Here is a 20,567-nt window from a genome sequence, read left to right as displayed (position 1 = left end):
CTTTGAAATGTGAGTATGATTGATTACAGAAGGGACACAAGTAAACTAGAAAACTCTGCAGCCTGAGTTCAAATCAATGTATTTATTATACTTTATTGTGGCCAACACGAGCAAATACATAGTAATTTCTAAATATTGGTAAGCTGAGTAAGAGGGTGGAAGTTTTTATGAAGTTTTATGTAAAATGATAAAAAGCAATAGCTGACAGGCTGTTGTTATTCAAGTCCCATTGAATATCAGACTCACAAAATGTGATTCAGCAAGGCAATAAGCCTGTCACAAATTCTGCAATGGACAACAAAAAAGACATGTGGCCAAGCTCCAGGTTAACAATTCTATTTTGAAGCTCTTAGAGATACTGCGTTTACACATGATCACAAATCCTATGACACGGAAGAAGGTAAGGAGAAGGTCAGCAATATGGGTCAGAACTTACTGAGTCAGCCAATCAGAATGCTACATCCAGACACATCCTACTCTTCTCATGCCTATTAGGGACAGTTGAATATGTAATGTGCAATATATGGGGGAATAGATTAGTTGATGCAAAGGTGTTTCAGATTTTTTTTCTTTGTGAAAGGAAAGAATAATTATTAGTGTCATTCTGTTCACTATTGTAAGTTATAAAATTGTACATTTCTATCTGCATCATTGTGATTTTTTAACCTTTAACTTAAACCTGGATGTGATTTACTCCATTTTTCTAGTGCATGATCTACTGAATTTTTCTGCCTTTCCTGCCAAAAGGCAGCTGTTCTCTCATTACATTTCTAAGGAACTGGAACTTTAAATATGCATTGTAAGCCGAGGAAAGAGGAACATTATGAGCCATCAAGTCACCACACAACACAAAAATTATTTTCTTGATCTGCTTTTCTCATGGATGAATTTCTCATAGGGGCGGCACGGTGGCGCAGTGGTAGCGCTGCTGCCTCGCAGTAAGGAGACCCGGGCTTGCTTCCCGGGTCCTCCCTTCGTGGAGTTTGCATGTTCTCCCCGTGTCTGCATGGGTTTCTTCCGGGTACTCCGGTTTCCTCCCACAGTCTAAAGACATGCAGGTTAGGTGCATTGGCGATTCTAAATTGGCCCTAGTGTGTGCTTGGTGTGTGTGTGTGTGTGTGTGTGTCCTGCGGTGGGTTGGCGTCCTGCCAGGGATTGATTCCTGCCTTGCGCCCTGTGTTGGCTGGGATTGGCTCCAGCAGACCCCCGTGACCCTGTGTTCAGATTCAGCAGGTTAGAAAATGGATGGATGGATAGATGGATGAATTTCTCATTTACATTTCTGTAGTGGGAAGTCAAGCAAAATGACACCTTTTATTGGCTAACTAAAAAGATTAAAATATGCAAGCTTTCGAGGCAACTCAGGCCCCTTCTTCAGGCAAGATGTATTTATATTTCTGAAAGCAGAATATTCACAACCATATGAGAATGAGAGGGGTGCGGTGCTTTTCAAATTTGACTTTTAGCACAATTCAAATGCACTTTACTGGCATGACTAATATAAGGTACAGCACTGAAGAAAGAGCGCATATGCATATTACCACAATACAACATACAGTGCATCCGGAAAGTATTCACAGTGCATCACTTTCTCCACATTTTGTTATGTTACAGCCTTATTCCAAAATGGATTAAATTCATTTTTTTCCTCACAATTCTACACACAACACCCCATAATGACAACATGAAAAAAGTTTACTTGAGGTTTTTGCAAATTTATTAAAAATAAAAAAACTGAGAAATCGCATGTACATAAGTATTCACAGCCTTTGCTCAATACTTTGTCAATGCACCTTTGGCAGCAATTACAGCCTCAAGTCTTGTTGAATATGATGCCACAAGCTTGGCACACCTATCCTTGGCCAGTTTCGCCCATTCCTCTTTGCAGCACCTCTCAAGCTCCATCAGGTTGGATGGGAAGCGTCGGTGCACAGCCATTTTAAGATCTCTCCAGAGATGTTCAATCAGATTCAAGTCTGGGCTCTGGCTGGGCCACTCAAGGGCATCAAGGGCTGAAGCCACTCCTTTGATATCTTGGCTATGTGCTTAGGATCATTGTCCTGCTGAAAGATGAACCGTCGCCCCAGTCTGATGTCAAGAGCGCTCTGGAGCAGGTTTTCATCCAGGATGTCTCTGTACATTGCTGCAGTCATCTTTCCCTTTATCCTGACTAGTCTCCCAGTCCCTGCTGCTAAAAAACATTCCCACAGCATGATGCTGCCACCACCATGCACCGCTGTAGGGATGGTATTGGCCTGGTGATGACGGTGCCTGGTTTCCTCCAAACGTGACGCCTGGCATTCACACCAAAGAGTTCAATCTTTGTCTCATCAGACCAGAGAATTTTCTTTCTCATGGTCTGAGAGTCCTTCAGGTGCCTTTTGGCAAACTCCAGATGGGTTGCCATGTGCCTTTTACTAAGGAGTGGGTTCCGTCTGGCCACTCTACCATACAGGCCTGATTGGTGGATTGCTGCAGAGATGGTTCTCCTCTCTCCACAGAGGACCTCTGGAGCTCTGACAGAGTGACCATCGGGTTCTTGGTCACCTCCCTGACTAAAGCCCTTCTCCCCCAATCGCTCAGTTTAGATGGCCGGCCAGCTCTAGGAAGAGTCCTGGTGGTTTCGAACTTATTCCACTTACGGATGATGGAGGCCACTGTGCTCATTGGGACCTTCAAAGCAGTAGAAATTTTTCTGTAACCTTCCCCACATTTGTGCCTCGAGACAATCCTGTCTTGGAGGTCTACAGACAATTCCTCTGACTTCATGCTTGGTTTGTGCTCTGACAAGAACTGTCAACTGTGGGGCCTTATATAGACAGGTGTGTGCCTTTCCAAATCATGTCCAGTCAACTGAATTTATCACAGATGGACTCCAGTTAAGCTGCAGAAACATCTCAAGGATGATCAGGGGAAACAGGATGCACCTGAGCTCAATTTTGAGCTTCATGGCAAAGGCTGTGAATACTTATGTACATGTGCTTTCTCAATTTTATTATTTTTAATAAATTTGCAAAAACCTCAAGTAAACTTTTCATGTTGTCATTATGGGGTGTTGTGTGTAGAATTCTGAGGAAAAAATGAATTTAATCCATTTTGGAATAAGGCTGTAACATAACAAAATGTGGAAAAAGTGATGCGCTGTAAATACTTTCCGGATGCACTGTATCTATTTTACCTATTTATCCACTTTAGGGTTGTGGATCAATAAAAACAGGTAACCATAACAAAGACACCAAACTATCAAACCATAAAGGAACTGTAAGAACATAAAATGCACCAAAATTTTAAAGTGCTTTGCAACAATTTGACTTATTTCCTCTGTTAAAAGTCAAATTGTGAAGTCAATTGTCAGCTTTGAATTGGTCAAGTGTAAATGAGGGTGGGTTTGTGAGGGTCATAACAGAATTTGGTAGTTCAACTCTATCATTAAAATGTCCATTCACTCCCATAGGTTGTGCTTTTGTAATTATAGGGGTATATGTAACTGCCAGATTTCAAAAAGTGAATTTTATGACCAGAAGACATAACACAGTACATTAATCTGTATTCTATATAGAATTCTTCATGGATCACACTGTCCCAATGCATTTTAAAGAGTCTACACAATTAAATGTGAACTGTTATTAGTGTAGATTAGACTGACAGCACAAGAGACAACATGGCAAAATCAATAGTTAGAACAGAGTAGTCAAAGAGTACACTTATGTTTACCGTTTATTAAAACACAATGAGACAGAAAATGCACTGATGGATAGAAGGGTGTGAATAAAATTAAATTAATTAGATACTTTTACAATCCAACAGTTGACATTACTGCAAACTGCAATATTTCCATCTGAACTTTTAGAGCTCAATGAGAGATAATAAGAAATAAACAGAGTTCATCACTATTAGGCAATTTCGGGCCTTCATGGCTGCATTTTCGGGCCTTCGTGGCTGCATTTCGGGTGGCCTTGCACCTTATTATTCACAAACATGAATCTATAAAAAAACTTTCCAGGTTTATAATCTGCAACCCAGCCATAGAACCTTTCAACTTCTAGTATTCTGATAATCTCAAATGTGGTTATTGAAAAGACTTTGTGACCTTGTTCAGTTCTTTTCCAAACTCTTTGGCCTCTTACAGAGTAATCATTCATGAATGTTTTTATGGGGCTGCTTAAGTAAAGTCCGGCTTCCCTCCGTTAAGCTACTATTGATCCTTTGTTAAGTTCTTTCACTTTCATGAGGGAAGGAAAAGAAAGATCTGTATATGAGTCTAAGACAAACACTACTTCAGACTAGACGGTATCTTCTGTATACTCTTTTTACTAAAAGCAAGAAATAATTATCCAAATAATAAAGAAGCTGATATCAGGTGATACAATGTACACTTGTAGCTGGGATGTAAGCTGCGTTAATAATTACGAGATTTCCCAATGTAGGAAAGCCCTTTGGTCAGTAGGGAGAGGGCGGCAATCGTTTTATCTTCATGTGTATGAGCAGAGTCCTCCATGCAGGTCAGAAGTCAGATAAGGCAGTTGTGTGTAATCAGCAGATTCCCTGTACTATATTCAAGATAAAACTAGTTTACAGTAATATTTCACAAATTCAGCAGTAACAAAGTTCTAAAAATAATGTCATCTTTGGATTTAGGATTTGCAAAAGGACACAAAACGGTGCACACTTTTTCTTTCTGATAAATGGAGTTTTGCTCTTATGTGCATGGGTTTTACTCTGGGAATTTCAGGTTTGCCTCCCCCATTCTAAAGATATATGTGTTTGTTTAATTGAGAGCTCGAAACTGAGCCAGTATGAGTGAGTACAACTATGTGTATAAGCATGCCCTGTGCTGGACTGGTACCCTCTCCAAGATGTATTCCTTGCTCTCAGCGTTGCTCTGATATGCTTTGATTCCTGGATCCCTAAAATTCAATTATGTAGGTACAGTTAACAGATGGAGTGATGGACTAATCTGACCCTATAGGCAGCGTCTTTGCCCTTTGTGAAAATCTGCAGTCCGGAATTCAGATTTCACATATTTTAAAAATGGTCCATGAAGCATGGCTGCTCTGAAGCAAATTATTTAATCTCTCTCAGCTTCCTTTATTGTAAGGTGGACACTGTGGCCACCAGGGTGAAAACTTTTTAGCAGAGAAAAAAATCACATAGAAATTACAATATGAAAAGGCACACTTTCCATTATAATAAATGGAGGACTGATGTTTTATTTTGCTTGATCACTCTTGGTGGTCAATGGCGTACTCCTTCTTGCACTCCTTCTTGTCAGAAAGTTAAGGTAAAAAGAATCAAAAGGCCCTTAAAAACCCCACTTGAAAACCAAAGAATCCAAAAAGACGTGAGTTTAACTGTTGTATGCAAAATTGTGTTATTTTATGCAATCAACACCCTGAATATTCTTTAACTTGCATTACAAATTTTTACAGGAAAAATAGTGTTTTAAATACCAACCGCTCTATCTAAACCCTAGGAAACAGACCAAAAAGGCATGGTTTTTTTAGACACTAGCTCAACAACAGAAACCAAACCAAGATCATGTTAGCCAAGTCCAGTTAAACAGGAAAATGTCTCATCTGTCAACACTTACAAGACTCAAAAATAAAAGAGATGGCACTTGGGTGAAAGATCTCTAGCAAGACTTCTCGTATAGCTACAAATATCTGCTCACATAGAGATATGTTTAGGCACTATAAATCTTGAGGTTGTCTACACATTTTCTTAATTATATGGTTTTTCCATATTTCAAATCCAAGTTCAATTTAACACACAGTAAATCATTAATAGTTTCCAGTCATGTTTTAATTTAATGACCCTGTTAAACAATATGTATAGGTGGAACATTCTGGCACTGGAAGAACTTGTCATGGCTGGCCTAATTCAAACATGGAACCAACCTGTGGGTTACCTATTGTATTGTGACAGCATAAGCTTTGGCAGACCACGTTTTTTTAGCTGTGAAGTCATTAAAAATTAGACAGGCTTTACATGGATGGATGAAGAATGCTAGGCTTTAGGAGCACTGACCAATATCCTCTGTTCCTTATGATTTTACTAATGTGTATTATGATTAAATAGTAAAAGATATGTGATTTAACACACTGTACCATCTTCAGACCTTTCATTTTAAGCTAATAGAGCAGTTTAAAGCAGTTGTATTTCATATGCACATTGGAGGGGACTAGTGGCAAATGCTCATTAAGAATTGAATAAGTGACCAATGACTAAATGCTTTGCATAAGAATTAGGCAGCCAAGAATCTAGAGGAAAGCAGTGGCTGCTGTTTTTTTTGACCACCAGCAGCTACTCTGAGTCTATGACAGAATGTGTTCCCTAATTCTATTTCTTATATTCCAGACAGGGTGAATTACGACTTTTTTCAAAATACCAGGAGAGACTTACATTTCTCTTGAGAAAGCAGATTATGTTATAACATTTATTTCTAAAGATAGGTCATACTGATTATGTAGTGTGAATACTACATACTATTTTTTCGTGATTGAGTTCTTAATTAAGAAATAAAAACCACAAACAATCATAATGAACAACAAGAAAATACTTTATCTTAGGGCAATAAAGCACCCACCCACTCCATTGGGTTCCCAACTGAGCTGTGTATGAATAAATATAGCCTTGGGGTGGAAAGTGCAACAGTATCAAAGGGGAAAGGTTGGGAGCATGTGCTGGCTGCATGTTGCTGCACCCACCACATGACAAACCACCTGAATTGGGACCCAGGCTGACACATCAGCACCACAATGGAACAGTGTGAGTTTTTTTTACGATGGCTGGAATGCCAATCCTGCCACCAAACCCCAAGAAAGAAAAGAAGAAAATCTATGTGGACATCACATTTCAGATCTCCTCTATATGGCTATGGACAAGTCACTCAGAGGACTGATAATTTATCTGTGCCATAGATAGTTCTAACAGCATAAGATTTAAAAAGGAGGTTTGAAAGAACGTAAAGGATAGCATACTGGGGGATTTCAAGAGACAAAAGATAAGGACTAAAGAATGTACAGTATATTTGAGAGGAGAAAGGGATTTACATATGAGAAACTCTGAAGCAGAACATAAGAAAGCCATGGCTATGGGGCATTCTCAGAACATGAAAGAAAGGTGCCTTGGTAATTGGAAAAACAAAGTGAAAACAAGAGGTCACCTGAAAAAACCACTGCAAAACATCTGTACAGAGATAAATACAAACAGCACACAAATTTAAATTTGGTATGTTGGTGATTGAGGCTCTTAGATGCTAAAGTAATACTTTTAAAAAGTCACATTCTGGTCAAGTATAATGAAGGAGGCAAAACCACATGTCCAAAACAAGTGAACTGATACTGACTTAAGAGTGGCTTTTTGTAGAGTTGCATATAATACAGACACAGGTTTTGTATTAGAAGATATACACTGAAAAAAGGATAGGAAGACAGAGAACAGGAGAAAAGAAAACTGTGAGTTAAAAAATTTGGACATGAGCGTCAGTAGGCTTTGCACCCTGGAAACCAAGTTACCCGAATTATTCTATAACATTTCAGTAATTATTTACTTCTCTGATGCTGATCTTTCTGATCATAAAATAGGTCATTACAATAGCAATTGACGAGAAGAATTCATAATTAATTGCAGAATTACGGTATTTGAGGGTTCCTCTAAGAGTGCCTCTTTCTCTTGTATGATTTGGCTCATAAGTTTATCAGTACATCATCATCTCTTTACAGGCTTAAGTTTTGAATTTGGTATTTTTCTGTCCTCCCATTTTAGCTCTAGATCGTCCTCAAGAAACTGTGATACACCAACACACACACACACACACGCACGCACACACACACACACGCACACACACGCACACACACGCACACACACGCACACACACACACACACGGACACACACGGACACACACTCATCATGGAGATATCGATGTTTTCAGTATCAGAGGACTGTCAAGGTTTGTTGAAAACCAGAGATTGAAATTTTTGATGAATCTAAAGCTTTCACTCCTCCCTCATACACGATAGGTTATGGTGGGTGAGGGTGCAAAGCAATAAAGACCTACTTTACAGATGAAAGAAAGATGAAGAGGATGGTATACAGAACTAAGACCTTAACAATTGGAACAAATCGTGTCATCAAGTGTGGTCATACTTAACCCAGCCTGAGAAAAGGGATATGATTGCTCCCTATAAAAAAACACTTCATTGAAGGTGAGAGCAAGGGAATGTAGGCTTTGGTAGGGGCCTAAATGTATTTCCAGTCACATAATAACTGCAACTAAAGGGATCAATTTATGTGAGAGCCTTTCCAGCCTCAAAGAAGCAAATGGGAGAAGGGAAAAGTGAGAAAGGCATCAGGGAAAAAGACAACTTAGCTTCAGTCGGAAACCAAAATATTAGAACATTGGAGTGTGCCAACTGGCATCAAACCAAGTATGAATGCAAAATGATACAATTTTAGATCTGTTAAGGCAACCCAACTGTCCAACCTATCACAGAGCAAAATGGAATATTTATTAGAAGATTTTTGCCAGTCCAGAAGAATCAAATAAAATAGATCTGATTTCAGGCCACAGTTTAATTGAAGAGTGTAAAGGGAGCATTCCAGTAATAAAATTAAACCTAGAGGTAAATATTCATTTTAATAATAGCAAATCTGAACCAAAAAGTAAGGGGTTCATGGCATTTTTGAGTGAATGGGGAAAATCAATGCCCAAGTATTTGATAGATGTCAAAAGCAGGAGGGCCAAGGATGAACAGGTCCAATGAATGGACTCATTAAGGAGGAGGAGAAGAGCAGACTATGAATAATTGATTGTGTAACGAGACACAGACTCAAAGAAACTAGGTTAAGAAAATGTGGAAGGTTGGACAGGGAATCACAGAGAAAAAGGAGGAAATTGTCGGTATAGAGCATGATGTTGTGGTGAGTGCCATGCAAAATGATGAGGGAGATTACACTTGATTTATGAAAGGAAAATTAGGCAGCCTGATCTGTCTCTTATAGAAGTCCAAAAGGGTTGCAATATAACTAAGTTGGTGATAATGACAGGGGAGGGAGATAGATAAAGAGTCCTGACCAAATTGATTTAGGCATACTGAAACCCTATTTGGTAAATGACCTGCTAGAGAAATGATCCATTCAATAAGTGGAAAGCCTTTTTAGCCTCTAAACAAAGGAAAGCTGGAGCCTGGGTAATGTTTGGTTCAACATTAATGCAAGTAGGAATACATCCAGTCTGGTGGGGGTGAATTAACTTAGAAAGTATGAGCTCAAGTTGGCTTAACAAGCAGTTCTGTATTGGAATTCATCAAAGGGAAAGAATGGTAGCTTGAACAATCAAAGGGCTCTTTATCTTGTTTTAACAAAAGGTTGATCATGGTAGTGTTGGTAGAATCATTCATTTGGGTAGTAACAATGGCACAGTTTAACATTTGAAAAAGAGGAACCAAAAATTGCTTCCAAAACAATTAAAACAATTCAGGTGGCAACCCATCTGGTCCTGGCAATGTCCCAGTGTACAAATAATCTAAAGCTTCTTTAATTTCAACAACAGCAAATAAAGACATTGAGAACAGATGCCTCAGCATTAAAGAGCTTAAGGAGTGTCAGTTTAGCTAGGACAGAGTTGATTTAAGCATGGTTGGGGTAGGAAATCTGCAATAGGAGTGTTGTCTAGAAGAGTAAAAACAAAACTCCCTAGCAGAAGGGGTCAGCTACCTAAAGGAGTTGAATAAGTTTAAATCATTACTTGAAAGAAAAACCTGCAACCTTCCATGACTGGACAACCCTTGCTGTACCTAATTGATTTTATAATACATACATACATACGTGGTGAAACTTGCTTAATCTGATTCAAGGTTGTGGGGAGCAAAGCCTATACAGTACTGACAGCATCAGACATAATTCAGGAACCAGGGTACCATTCCATTCCAGTGAAATGGTTTTACAATGCTTCTCACGTATCCTCTACTGTCCATGTGTTGCTTGCACTCATCATTTTCTATAGCCACCAGCAAATACAATCATGCTTGACTTTTAGTGATTACATAAATGAATTCATATTTCATACAACTGACTTTCACAAATTTTAGTAAGATTTTATTTTGGAAAACACAAGTATCTACTTTGCAATGTGGCAAGAGATTATCCTGAATTATCCGGATAAGCCTTGCTCCTGATAAGACACTTTCTCTCTCATGCTTTTCATCATTCATCATTATTTTGTTTTTTAATACAGGATTTAGAAAGCAACTGCTTTAATTTACCAGACTGGGTATACCTTAAGCAACAGTTCTTGTAGTTCAGTATTTCACAAAAGCTGGTTACTGTTTACTAGAGTAAATGTAAGAGATCACACTGACCTATGTAAATCACTATGAGACTGTATCCTCTGCAAGAACTGTGTTTAATCCCTCAGTCAAAATAAGAGTTCTGAGCTTAGTTCTAAGGGAATGCGCTTTATCCAATTAACTGTCATTGGCTCAGGATGTAATACTAATAGGGTTGTCTGATTCAGAACATTCAAGCACACTTTATGTTATATTAACACAAAAAATCTATTTATTTTATACACCTACCTGTCCAATTTTATACCTACAAGTGTCACAGTTAGTAAAAATTATATCCCAGCAGAATGGAGTCCCAGGCAGAATTCATTCCTTGCTGGGATGTCAGTTCCTTAGAGAGCACATCCTGTAGACAACCACTCAGGCATATGGGGCCAGTATAGTGTTGACATTCACCCTAACACACACATCTGCTCTGTTGAAGATTGGTTGTGCACCCAGTGTGGCTAAGAATAGACTCCCAATTTCCGTGATCTTGAATGGGATTACAATGGTTTGAAAAAGGATAATAATCTTAGTAATACTTTTCTGTATCTGACCAAGTCAAACAACTACCTTCAACCCAACTTCATATGCATTTCAGTTGCTGAAGGCAGAAAGTCAAATGAATAAGCAGCAGCTGTAAAGGCCTGGCAAACCCTCAGTAAAGTGAAAATCCAGCACTTGGGGACAGCCATGGGTTCCAGACTTCAGGCTGTCATTTGACTGTAAAAGATTTTCAAGGAAATATTGAAAATGATATTCATGATTATGATAGTTTGTCCAAATATGTTTGAGCCCCTGAAAATAGGGGGACCATGTATAAAAATTGTTGTCTATCCTAAACAACTCTTAAAAAAATTTTGTTAAATCCCTTGAATTAAAGCTGAAAATCTACACTTCATTCACATAATGATTTCTTCATTTCAAATCCACTACAGTGGTATACAGAACCAAAATTATTAAAATTGTGTTACTGTCCAAATATTTATGGACCTAACTGTAGTACAGTAAATAACTATTGACTTTTTAAACATATCTTTTACATTGTCTAGCAAATGAGTGCTTGCATGTTTTGTAAGTGATTTACAAAAATCCTGTCTTCATCAATAATAGTATATACTGTATGTTGTATAAAATTACTATGCCTATTTCTGATAATTAAAAAATGTTGACTTTGCAAGATTTAATACAATTGCTGGTTATGTCTGCATTACAGAAAGAGTGCATATTCCACCATAGTACTATATACCAAATAAACTGTTAAAGTCTCTAACCAATTTTTTTCTCGTTCTGAGAACACTATGTTCTAACGTAAGATTGTACCCTTTAGTTTAGGTGGTTAGTACTTTAGCCTGGAATGAGAGTAAGTGATGATCAATTAATTATTTTCTCAAAATGCAGGTTAAAAACATATATGTATCAGCAAATTCCAAAGTATACAGGGAACAGTTTGCTAACTCGTGATGATGGAGACTTTGTACCCACTTAGCAGACCTGCACTACAAGCATAAATAGGGGATATGGAAATCTATGAAGGTGTATTAAAAGAGGGGATTTATCAAACCAAACATTGATGACAAGTTATTTTACAATAGGAATACACCCTCTTCAATATTTAGTAAAACATTTTCTTTCTCTCTGGTTAGAAAAACCACACTGTAACTAAGGTCTATATAATAAAGCTCTTGATACGATCAGTTAGTTAGTCATTTTCTAACTCTTGGGGTTCTGGAGTCTAGCCCAGCTAGCTTAGGGCACAAGACAGGAACAAACCTTGGACAAGGTGCCAGTGCATCTCTTTTCAAACACATACACACACACACACGCACACACACGCGCGCGCGCACACACACACACACACACACACGCACACACACGCGCGCGCACACACACACACACACACACGCACACATAAAACCCCAGTCACACACTAGGGCCAATTTAGTATTGCCAATCCACCAGACCTGCAAAAGGTTTAATATTTAAACTGTATCATAAACCCTTTTCAACATTGCTGCAACTTTTAACCTTCATATAGACAACTCATGTACTATATGTCTTAGTTCAGAGTTACATTGCCATAGGCACCCACTCTTATTTATTATGTGCTTATGCCGCCTGTATTGGTTCCACTGACCTGTATCTGAAGCTGGGAGTGTTTGGAGTTACTCCCACATAGGCAGCCAATGCACATCAAGCACAGCAAAAACATGTGCAATAAAACGTTAAGTAATAACAGCTAGCTTTTCCTCTGCTGAAAAGCATTTCTTACTTTTCCATATGCTCACCTTGTACAGATACAATAAACATTAAGCCTCTTATTTGTGTTAAATCAGCATGCATCAATATTTTTAAGATGTGAATGCAAAATAATGAAAATTCTAGGTAGGGAAAATATAAGCTTACATTGTAGCATTGGTGCCTTTGGCATTTCTAGCCTGCTTGAAACTCATTCTTCCATGTACTGTATCTCAAAGTTTGCAAAGAAAAACAAGAAATGTTAATCTGGCAACCTGCAGAATGTCCTGAGCTCTAAATAAACACATCTACAGCTAAACGATCAGTCTTTATGTTGTATAGTGCTTTAATTTGTAATCCCTGCACTAAAGGGCCCAGCACTCTATTGGCTCAGCAGTGGCTTTAAATTCACTCTTTCCTTCTGCCGTCTTCAAATATTTGTTTTGTTAAAGTGCTTGAACCTGTTGCTCCTGTTGCTTACCGACTTGTGCATCTAGTGCTGTAAGTGTCCTCTCTTTTGCTGCTTACTCCTAACAGACTAAAAAATCCTGGCATATATTTCTTTTGCCTACTTCCACAAATTCTTCTTTGTTTGTTCAGAGGCCAGATTGATGCTATTATTGGAAATTTAGGATTTTTATTCAGATGATTGTTGCTTGTAAAGATGATACCTACAATGGAAGAGTACATTTGATGTTCTCAACTGATTAGGCCTGTTATTTTCCCTAAGGTTTCAAAAAGACAAACTGTGGTGAAATCTTTCTTATTTAAAATGAAATATTTATATCATTTATAGATAGATAGATAGATAGATAGATAGATAGATAGATAGATAGATAGATAGATAGATAGATAGATAGATAGATAGATAGATAGATAGATAGATAGATAGATAGATAGATAGATAGCATCTGTAATAGGATGCTGCTTGCACAGCACCATGTGGAATTTAACTGTAATACTGTAGTAGTAGATGTGCAAGCATTATAATGTGCAGTGACATCACTCCCCTTGCAGATAATAGAATTGCAAATCTCCCATCTTATGGAAGGACTTTCCTTAACATTACTAGTTGCTTACTCAGTAAACGGAGTCCAATCCTACGTAACAGACAAGCAATGTTAAGCTAAGAAATGACATGATTTTTTTCTACAATGGTGTTAGAAATGGTAATACTCCTTTCCAGATTCAGTGAATCAAGTAACTGTGTTCATTGTGACTTATAATAAATACAACAATAGTGTGACATTGTCACAATGCAATAACTGCACTATCCTTATAGACAATAGTAAACATAATTGCCCTAACAACAAAAGACCTTTAGCTTATGTCGTTAGGTTGTTTGCATCACCCTAAGTAGAAGATGAGCTGCAGTGGGGGATGAAGGTGAACTGGAGTTTGGTTACAATCTGTGTGACAAAGGTCATTGCACATTCTGAGTGGTTACCCAAATTCATTAAAGGTGTCAGCAGTGTTAACAAATGAGAATCAGGAAAAATGTGCTTCGGTCCCTCCTGATCAATAAGAACCCCTAAGAGTGAAGATCAGGAGAATAAGGGGGCTATGCAGCACAGATATCTCACAATTTGTCAGATATTCACAATGTTATTAAATATTAAACCAATAATAGATATTAAACCAATGCATAAAAGCATTATTATTCTTTCCACAGCTTGTCTGTACCATTCTTTCAATGTCACATTACTGCGACATGGCAGCATATCCTAGTAGTGCTTTTGTAAATAATGCTATGAATTTTACAGGTCATGGGTACATAAGCTGGTAATTTTTTTATATCTTGTAGCACCTCAGTTGCACTGTCACGTCCACATGTTTAAGAAAGTTATATTTAATTATATCTCTTACTTTGTTTTCTAGTTTTTTGCTTTGCACACATCAATAAAGTCACAATATTTCTTTGAGTATAATTTTGTATTTGTTTATTAATGTTTTTATTTTACATTCTTCTTATACTAAATGTATCCTCCAGATGAGACTGGGAATGCTGTAGCATTTATCATAAATGGCAGCCACACATGAAATTCATTCTAACCAAATTCATATTATGTAAGTAAGTATTAAGACTTTCAGAGTGACACTCGAATAAATGTGGAAGGAGTATGAGAACATTGTTGTCAGTAGTAGACTGCCTACTTGCTGGGCCAGGGGCACATTTTCCAATAAAGAACATGCTGATTTTAATGAGTTATGCCTGGAGTTTAATTTCCCTTTGAAGACAAATAAAGCATATATATCTATCTGTCTATACATACTTATGCAAGCTCTAGTTTTGAAATTAGGAAAGTGAAGATGATACCATGGGGAAAAAAAGGATTTCAGTCATTAAAGATGTACTTAGTAACTGTACCAATATTATTACTGTAGGGTAAATATGACAATTGAACAGTTTAAACTTTCTTGCTATTAATATTCTTTAATACCTTGTAAAGTGGTTCTCTGGTGGACTGGCGACATGTCCAGGGCTGTGTTCTGCCTTGCACCTGCTGCTGCTGGGATAGGCTCATGCAAAAAGACAATTTCCCCTCGGGAATTAATACAGTGTACCAAAAAATTGGATTAGGTGAGAATGAGATGAGATTCTATGCTTTCTGTGCATTCAACCTTGCTGTTATATATGAAGGCAGAGAATACTACACACACAAAAGGAGGGAGATGGAGACAGCTTTTAAGTGGTAACTTGTAAAGTCCTTTTTGCTAGACTGTTTCAACAAATTACACACCAGCATGTACAGTGTTCTTCTTTTTAGATGCACAATACTCATAATTCCCTATCAGTATTAAATTCCCCAATAGTTCAAACAGCTTTTCAATACACTACACTTGCCTTTTGTAATATACTACTCGGAGAGTTTCTCTGTGCTGCTGTTAATAGTTCCATCTTATATAGTGCCTAAAAATGAATAACAGTTCTTGTTTTTCCCCAGATGTTGATAAGAATAATGTAAGGCCTTACATGTACTACGTATAATAGTATTCATCCTCTTGGAAGTTTTCATATTTTATTATGATAAAACATTGAATCACAATGGATTTAATTTGGTGGTTTTGGCTTTGAACAACAGAAAATGACTCCCGACAGTTAAAGTGAAAACAGATCTCTGTAAAGTGATCTAAATTAAATCCACTATGATTTAATATTGTATAACAATAAAATGAAAAAAATTCCAATGGGTAAATACCTTTTATAGACAATATATCCAACCCTTCAGTTAATTTTCTGAGGTTTGATTCGCTGGTATAGTCTTAAGTCAACATCTTGTGGAAAACAGGAATTATTATCTGGTAGCATACCAGTCAGTCTGGCACAAGATGCCTGCCTTTTGCATGTTGTACAAATTCAGTTTTAATGAAATGGTGATAAGTCAACTTGAGATAATGGTTTCTGAGAGAAGATTATATGAAGTAAAAAATAAAGTATTTTAATGTTGCATACAGACCTACAGAGTAAATGCTGACAGATAAGAATCAGGGGAAATTAGGATTTTAAAATTACTGGAATGCAAATTAAAACAAATGCAATCCACAAAAAGCAGAGTATAACAATGACAGATGTAATTAAAATAATTACAAATTTTAAAAAACACTCTCATACATACAAATTCTGTCTTTCTGTTAAGGGATCACACAAAAACCATCACACCTGTTCCTACAAAACTTTGCAGTTATTTCTTGTACAGTCGAACGTTGAGTTTGGGCTAATAAAATTTTTGATTTTCTACATATAAATACCCAGAAAAAAAAACTGCAACAGCCTCACTAAAAGTTGCCGTTATCACCTGAAATAGCGCTAAATTAATAGCAGTACATATCTGTGAGATGGCAGCAAAAGGTCAGTAGTGTGCCATATTGAAATTGCTCAGAAGATATGTCACTTTGGTTATTTATCCCTAACAGATGAACCGAAATGGCACACTGTTCTTCTGTGGCAGGTTAGAGAGCAGTACTGGAAAGTACCAGTCACAACAGGTCACCCATAAAATATTAGATAGATAGATAGATAGATAGATAGATAGATAGATAGATAGATAGATAGATAGATAGATAGATAGATAGATAGATAGATAGATAGATAGATAGATAGATAGATAGATAGATAGATAGATAGATAGATAGATAGATAGATAGATAGATAGATAGATAGATAGATAGATAGATAGATAGATAGATAGATAGATACTTTATTAATCCCCAAGGGGAAATTCACATGCACACCCCTCCTTAAACATGGCTGTAAAAAGAGAGGACATACAGTATGTATATTACCAGACAAGCACTTTCTTCTCACTGACACATTTCAGCCTGTTTGGGTGGGAGGCTAGCAGTCCTGGTGGCACCAGAAAATGAACATTTTGTCTACCTCAACCCACTCATTTAATCATTTGTCTGGAAGAAGACATTGTTTGAAAATGTATTTTTAAAAAAACAAACACTCTTTTTTGCAATCCAAAAAACTAATGCTGTATATACTATACATATATAAAACTTTGTGGAACACATGTTCAGTGGGGTTACGTTTTATTTTAAGAATCTGTATAATTTTACATAGGAAATAAAATTGCCAATTTATTAAAGAAGGCATAACAAGATCACAGGGTGAGGTCATTAAGCCCCCATTTCCTTTGCAATATCAAGGGGTGGTAACAAAGGAAATATTGTGGTAAGCTGAAGAATGCAAGAAAAGTTTAAATCAGGCAAAAGAGGGCATAGACTGAAATAACAGAAGACAACAAACAGAATCACCTCGTGACTAGCATGTCCTTCCTCAGTAAACTTCTGCTTGCTTATGGTTTTTTGCCCTTACATTGAATGCTGTAGTTCATGTTCGTGTTCTTCATTTTTAGAAAATTTGCAAAAAAAAAAAAAAAATCAAAAGACAAACAATAAAAACATTAAATGAAACTAATAAATACTAAATACTGTGACAAGCTGAACTACCCTGCACACAAATACACCCAAGCACTTATATTAGTTTATACTGAGAACTGTCATATCATTAAAATATGTGAACATACCAAAATCTAATCATTTCATTCTTATCAATTGATTAAGAAGACATAACACAACAAATTACAAGGACTTCGTAATTATTTATTCAATATGAAATAAGAGAATTGCAAATTCCTGGAGTGGAAATAACTGCAATTCTATGTTAATCATATCTAAAACTGTAGTTTACAATTTGTATCAGTTACCAAACTACATGCCAAAAATTAAAAAATAAATTAAGAAGACTCTTGAATAGCTTTCTCTTCTAGCACTGTGCCTAACCTTCATATTAAAAATGAAAGTTACATGCAACGTGCAGTCAGGAAAGAGAACAAAACAGATTACTGTATTCTAATCCTCTCACAACAACATGGGTGCAACAGCTGTACACTGAGAGCTGACATACTGCACAAGGAGGGTTCCCAGAGCCTTAAGAAAATAATCTTTTGTAAGTAATCAACTAGGAACCAACAGAACAGGAAACATGCAAAGTTACCTTTAAGTGAATCTGTGTAAAACTATAATCTTTTATATTAAAATAGATCAGGTGCTACTCATCTAAACTATGCCTAGACAGGTGTCACTTTTTGTTTCATTTCATGAAGCCTAACACACAGTACAGTATTGTGTCATAACCTGGAAGAAGAGTTAAAAGAGATTTTGTAGCTATCTGCTTATTTTGGGGTAGTCTAAGGATTAAAGATACTCATAATAATTTATTGTGCGTGTAACATGCATTAGTACTGTAATTAACTTCAGATTGATTTATATGCACGTTAGGATAATTTGGAGACTGACTTTCTTTTGCTCATTCAGTCTTCATTCTATGAACTCTGATGCTTCCACAGTCTTACTATAGAGCTTTCTAATTATGGTTGAAAAAACTGGAGGTTTTGGTTTAAAAAAATTAAAATGACTAAAAAGATAAGGACTATGTCCACTTGGAGCATTCATAAGATCATTAAAAAGCCAATAAACTGCACTCAATTAAAATTGATTCACAAATCAGTCAAGTGCAACAGTCTAATTCGTTTTCACCTACTGAAACCAATCATTCGTTAAAAGCGCTGAAAAAGCTTGGCTAAAAGTCCATTTGTTCTGCCTACTATGGTTAAGATATGAAATCCTACACTGGTGTGATGTATTAATGAATACCAACTAATCCATCCATCGTTTTAACCCATTTAGTGAACTACAAAACTGCAATAGCCTTTTCTGTACCACTTTCATAAGACCAGAACTAATACAAGACAGGCTACCATTCCACTGAAGGAGACAGAAATTAGAATAAGCTGATAACACCTAGATGCCTGTCTTTAAAATGAAACTAAAGTACCTGGTGAACACTGCACCACTGTGATATGTCACTGAAAACAGTACCTGTAAATAACACTTAAAACACAGAATTTATTCCTGCTCTTGTAGCTGAAACAGTACCACCCAATAGTGCTACCTATCTGATCTATGTATCTATATACTGTGTATAAAATGCTAAGGGTGTGCTGTTTGTCACACAAAAACCCAGGAAACTCTGAGCCTTGAACTTTGATCTTGGTCTGAATCAAAAGCTTATGCTGTAATACATATAACACAAGCCATGAATTGGTTATGTGCACTTCTTTGGCCATGAAATTGGGCTTTGGGCCTTTCTATTGGCAAATAGCAGCGTAGTGGGATGCCATGGCTGCAGGGACATGCGGTCAGGGGAGGCAGGTGAGGGTCATCATGAAAAGTAAAAAAACTAATAATGATAACATAAAATAAATTTGTCCTCTGGTCTGTGCTATATATTTATTTTCTGTATGATTCTAATAATTTATATCATTTTTATAGTCAAAATTGCTGAATTGGCGCATTTCCTGTTCAAATACAGTGGAGAAACAAGAGTTGCGGCAGCAACGAGCGGAGCCTCACCCCAGACTGCGCTCTCACACACTGGGCTGATGCATGCAATTGCCACGTGCCTGTTGCTGTCTCTCTGTATTTTGCCAATATAATGTTTGCAGACACATTTATTATACACCTTGACTTTCCATAGTCTGGCTAATATCTTTAATGAATGTGTGTGACATATTTAGTCTTGCTGACTGGACACAAAACCACAGTGAAAAGGCACAAGGTGAGGCAGACAGCACTGTGCCGCACCAAAGGGGGCGCCTGTGAGCCCAACAGGTGCTTGTTGCTGCTGTTCTTCTATGCAGAGGCACCAATAAGTTAGAGATATCAGAAAGTCTCTCGCCACTATAAATGTAACGTTCTTTCTTAGCCAATATGTACCTTACCTATGTGTGTGTAAAGAATGCTGAAGAGATATGAAATATAACCACTAGTCAATGCATGCTGCCAACTAGTGAATAAGCTACTCTTTTGGGCTCATATATTTGGAAATCTGACTCTGAAGGAGTCAGTGCCTCACCAGTCATGAATAGCTGCATAGCTGACAGGAACATAAAAGTGGCATGAACAGAGGTGTGACCAGAACATCATGTTTGGGTGGGCATTTGGCTTGTCTGGGGTTGGGCAAAAAATATCCATCCATCCATCCATCCCCATTTTTGTAGGGGGGTCAAATAATAATAACAACATAGTTTTACAGTGGTGTGAAAAACTATTTGCCCCCTTCCTGATTTCTTATTCTTTTGCATGTTTGTCACACAAAATGTTTCTGATCATCAAACACATTTAACCATTAGTCAAATATAACACAAGTAAACACAAAATGCAGTTTGTAAATGGTGGTTTTTATTATTTAGGGAGAAAAAAAAATCCAAACCTACATGGCCCTGTGTGAAAAAGTAATTGCCCCCTGAACCTAATAACTGGTTGGGCCACCCTTAGCAGCAATAACTGCAATCAAGCGTTTGCGATAACTTGCAATGAGTCTATTACAGCGCTCTGGAGGAATTTTGGCCCACTCATCTTGCAAAATTGTTGTAATTCAGCTTTATTTGAAGGTTTTCTAGCATGAACCGCCTTTTTAAGGTCATGCCATA

At 37.2% G+C, this 20,567-nt stretch overlaps 2 protein-coding genes across 2 annotated transcripts in view; both read right to left on the bottom strand.

Moving 5' to 3' along the window:
* The window catches only part of shld2 (shieldin complex subunit 2), a 78,841-nt gene extending 66,010 nt beyond the window's left edge, over positions 1–12,831 (bottom strand). The window contains exon 1 of the mRNA XM_051922638.1: positions 12,736–12,831. The gene's annotated coding sequence lies outside the window, so the exon portion shown is untranslated. The remainder of the gene's footprint in view (positions 1–12,735) is intronic.
* sncga (synuclein, gamma a) overlaps positions 1–20,567 on the bottom strand; it is a 405,959-nt gene that overhangs the window by 217,447 nt on the left and 167,945 nt on the right. The gene's annotated exons all lie outside the window — the stretch shown is intronic.

Source organism: Erpetoichthys calabaricus, chromosome 2, assembly GCF_900747795.2.
Source record: "Erpetoichthys calabaricus chromosome 2, fErpCal1.3, whole genome shotgun sequence".
Lineage (NCBI taxonomy): Eukaryota > Metazoa > Chordata > Cladistia > Polypteriformes > Polypteridae > Erpetoichthys > Erpetoichthys calabaricus.
This window is presented reverse-complemented; position numbering and strand designations above follow the sequence as displayed.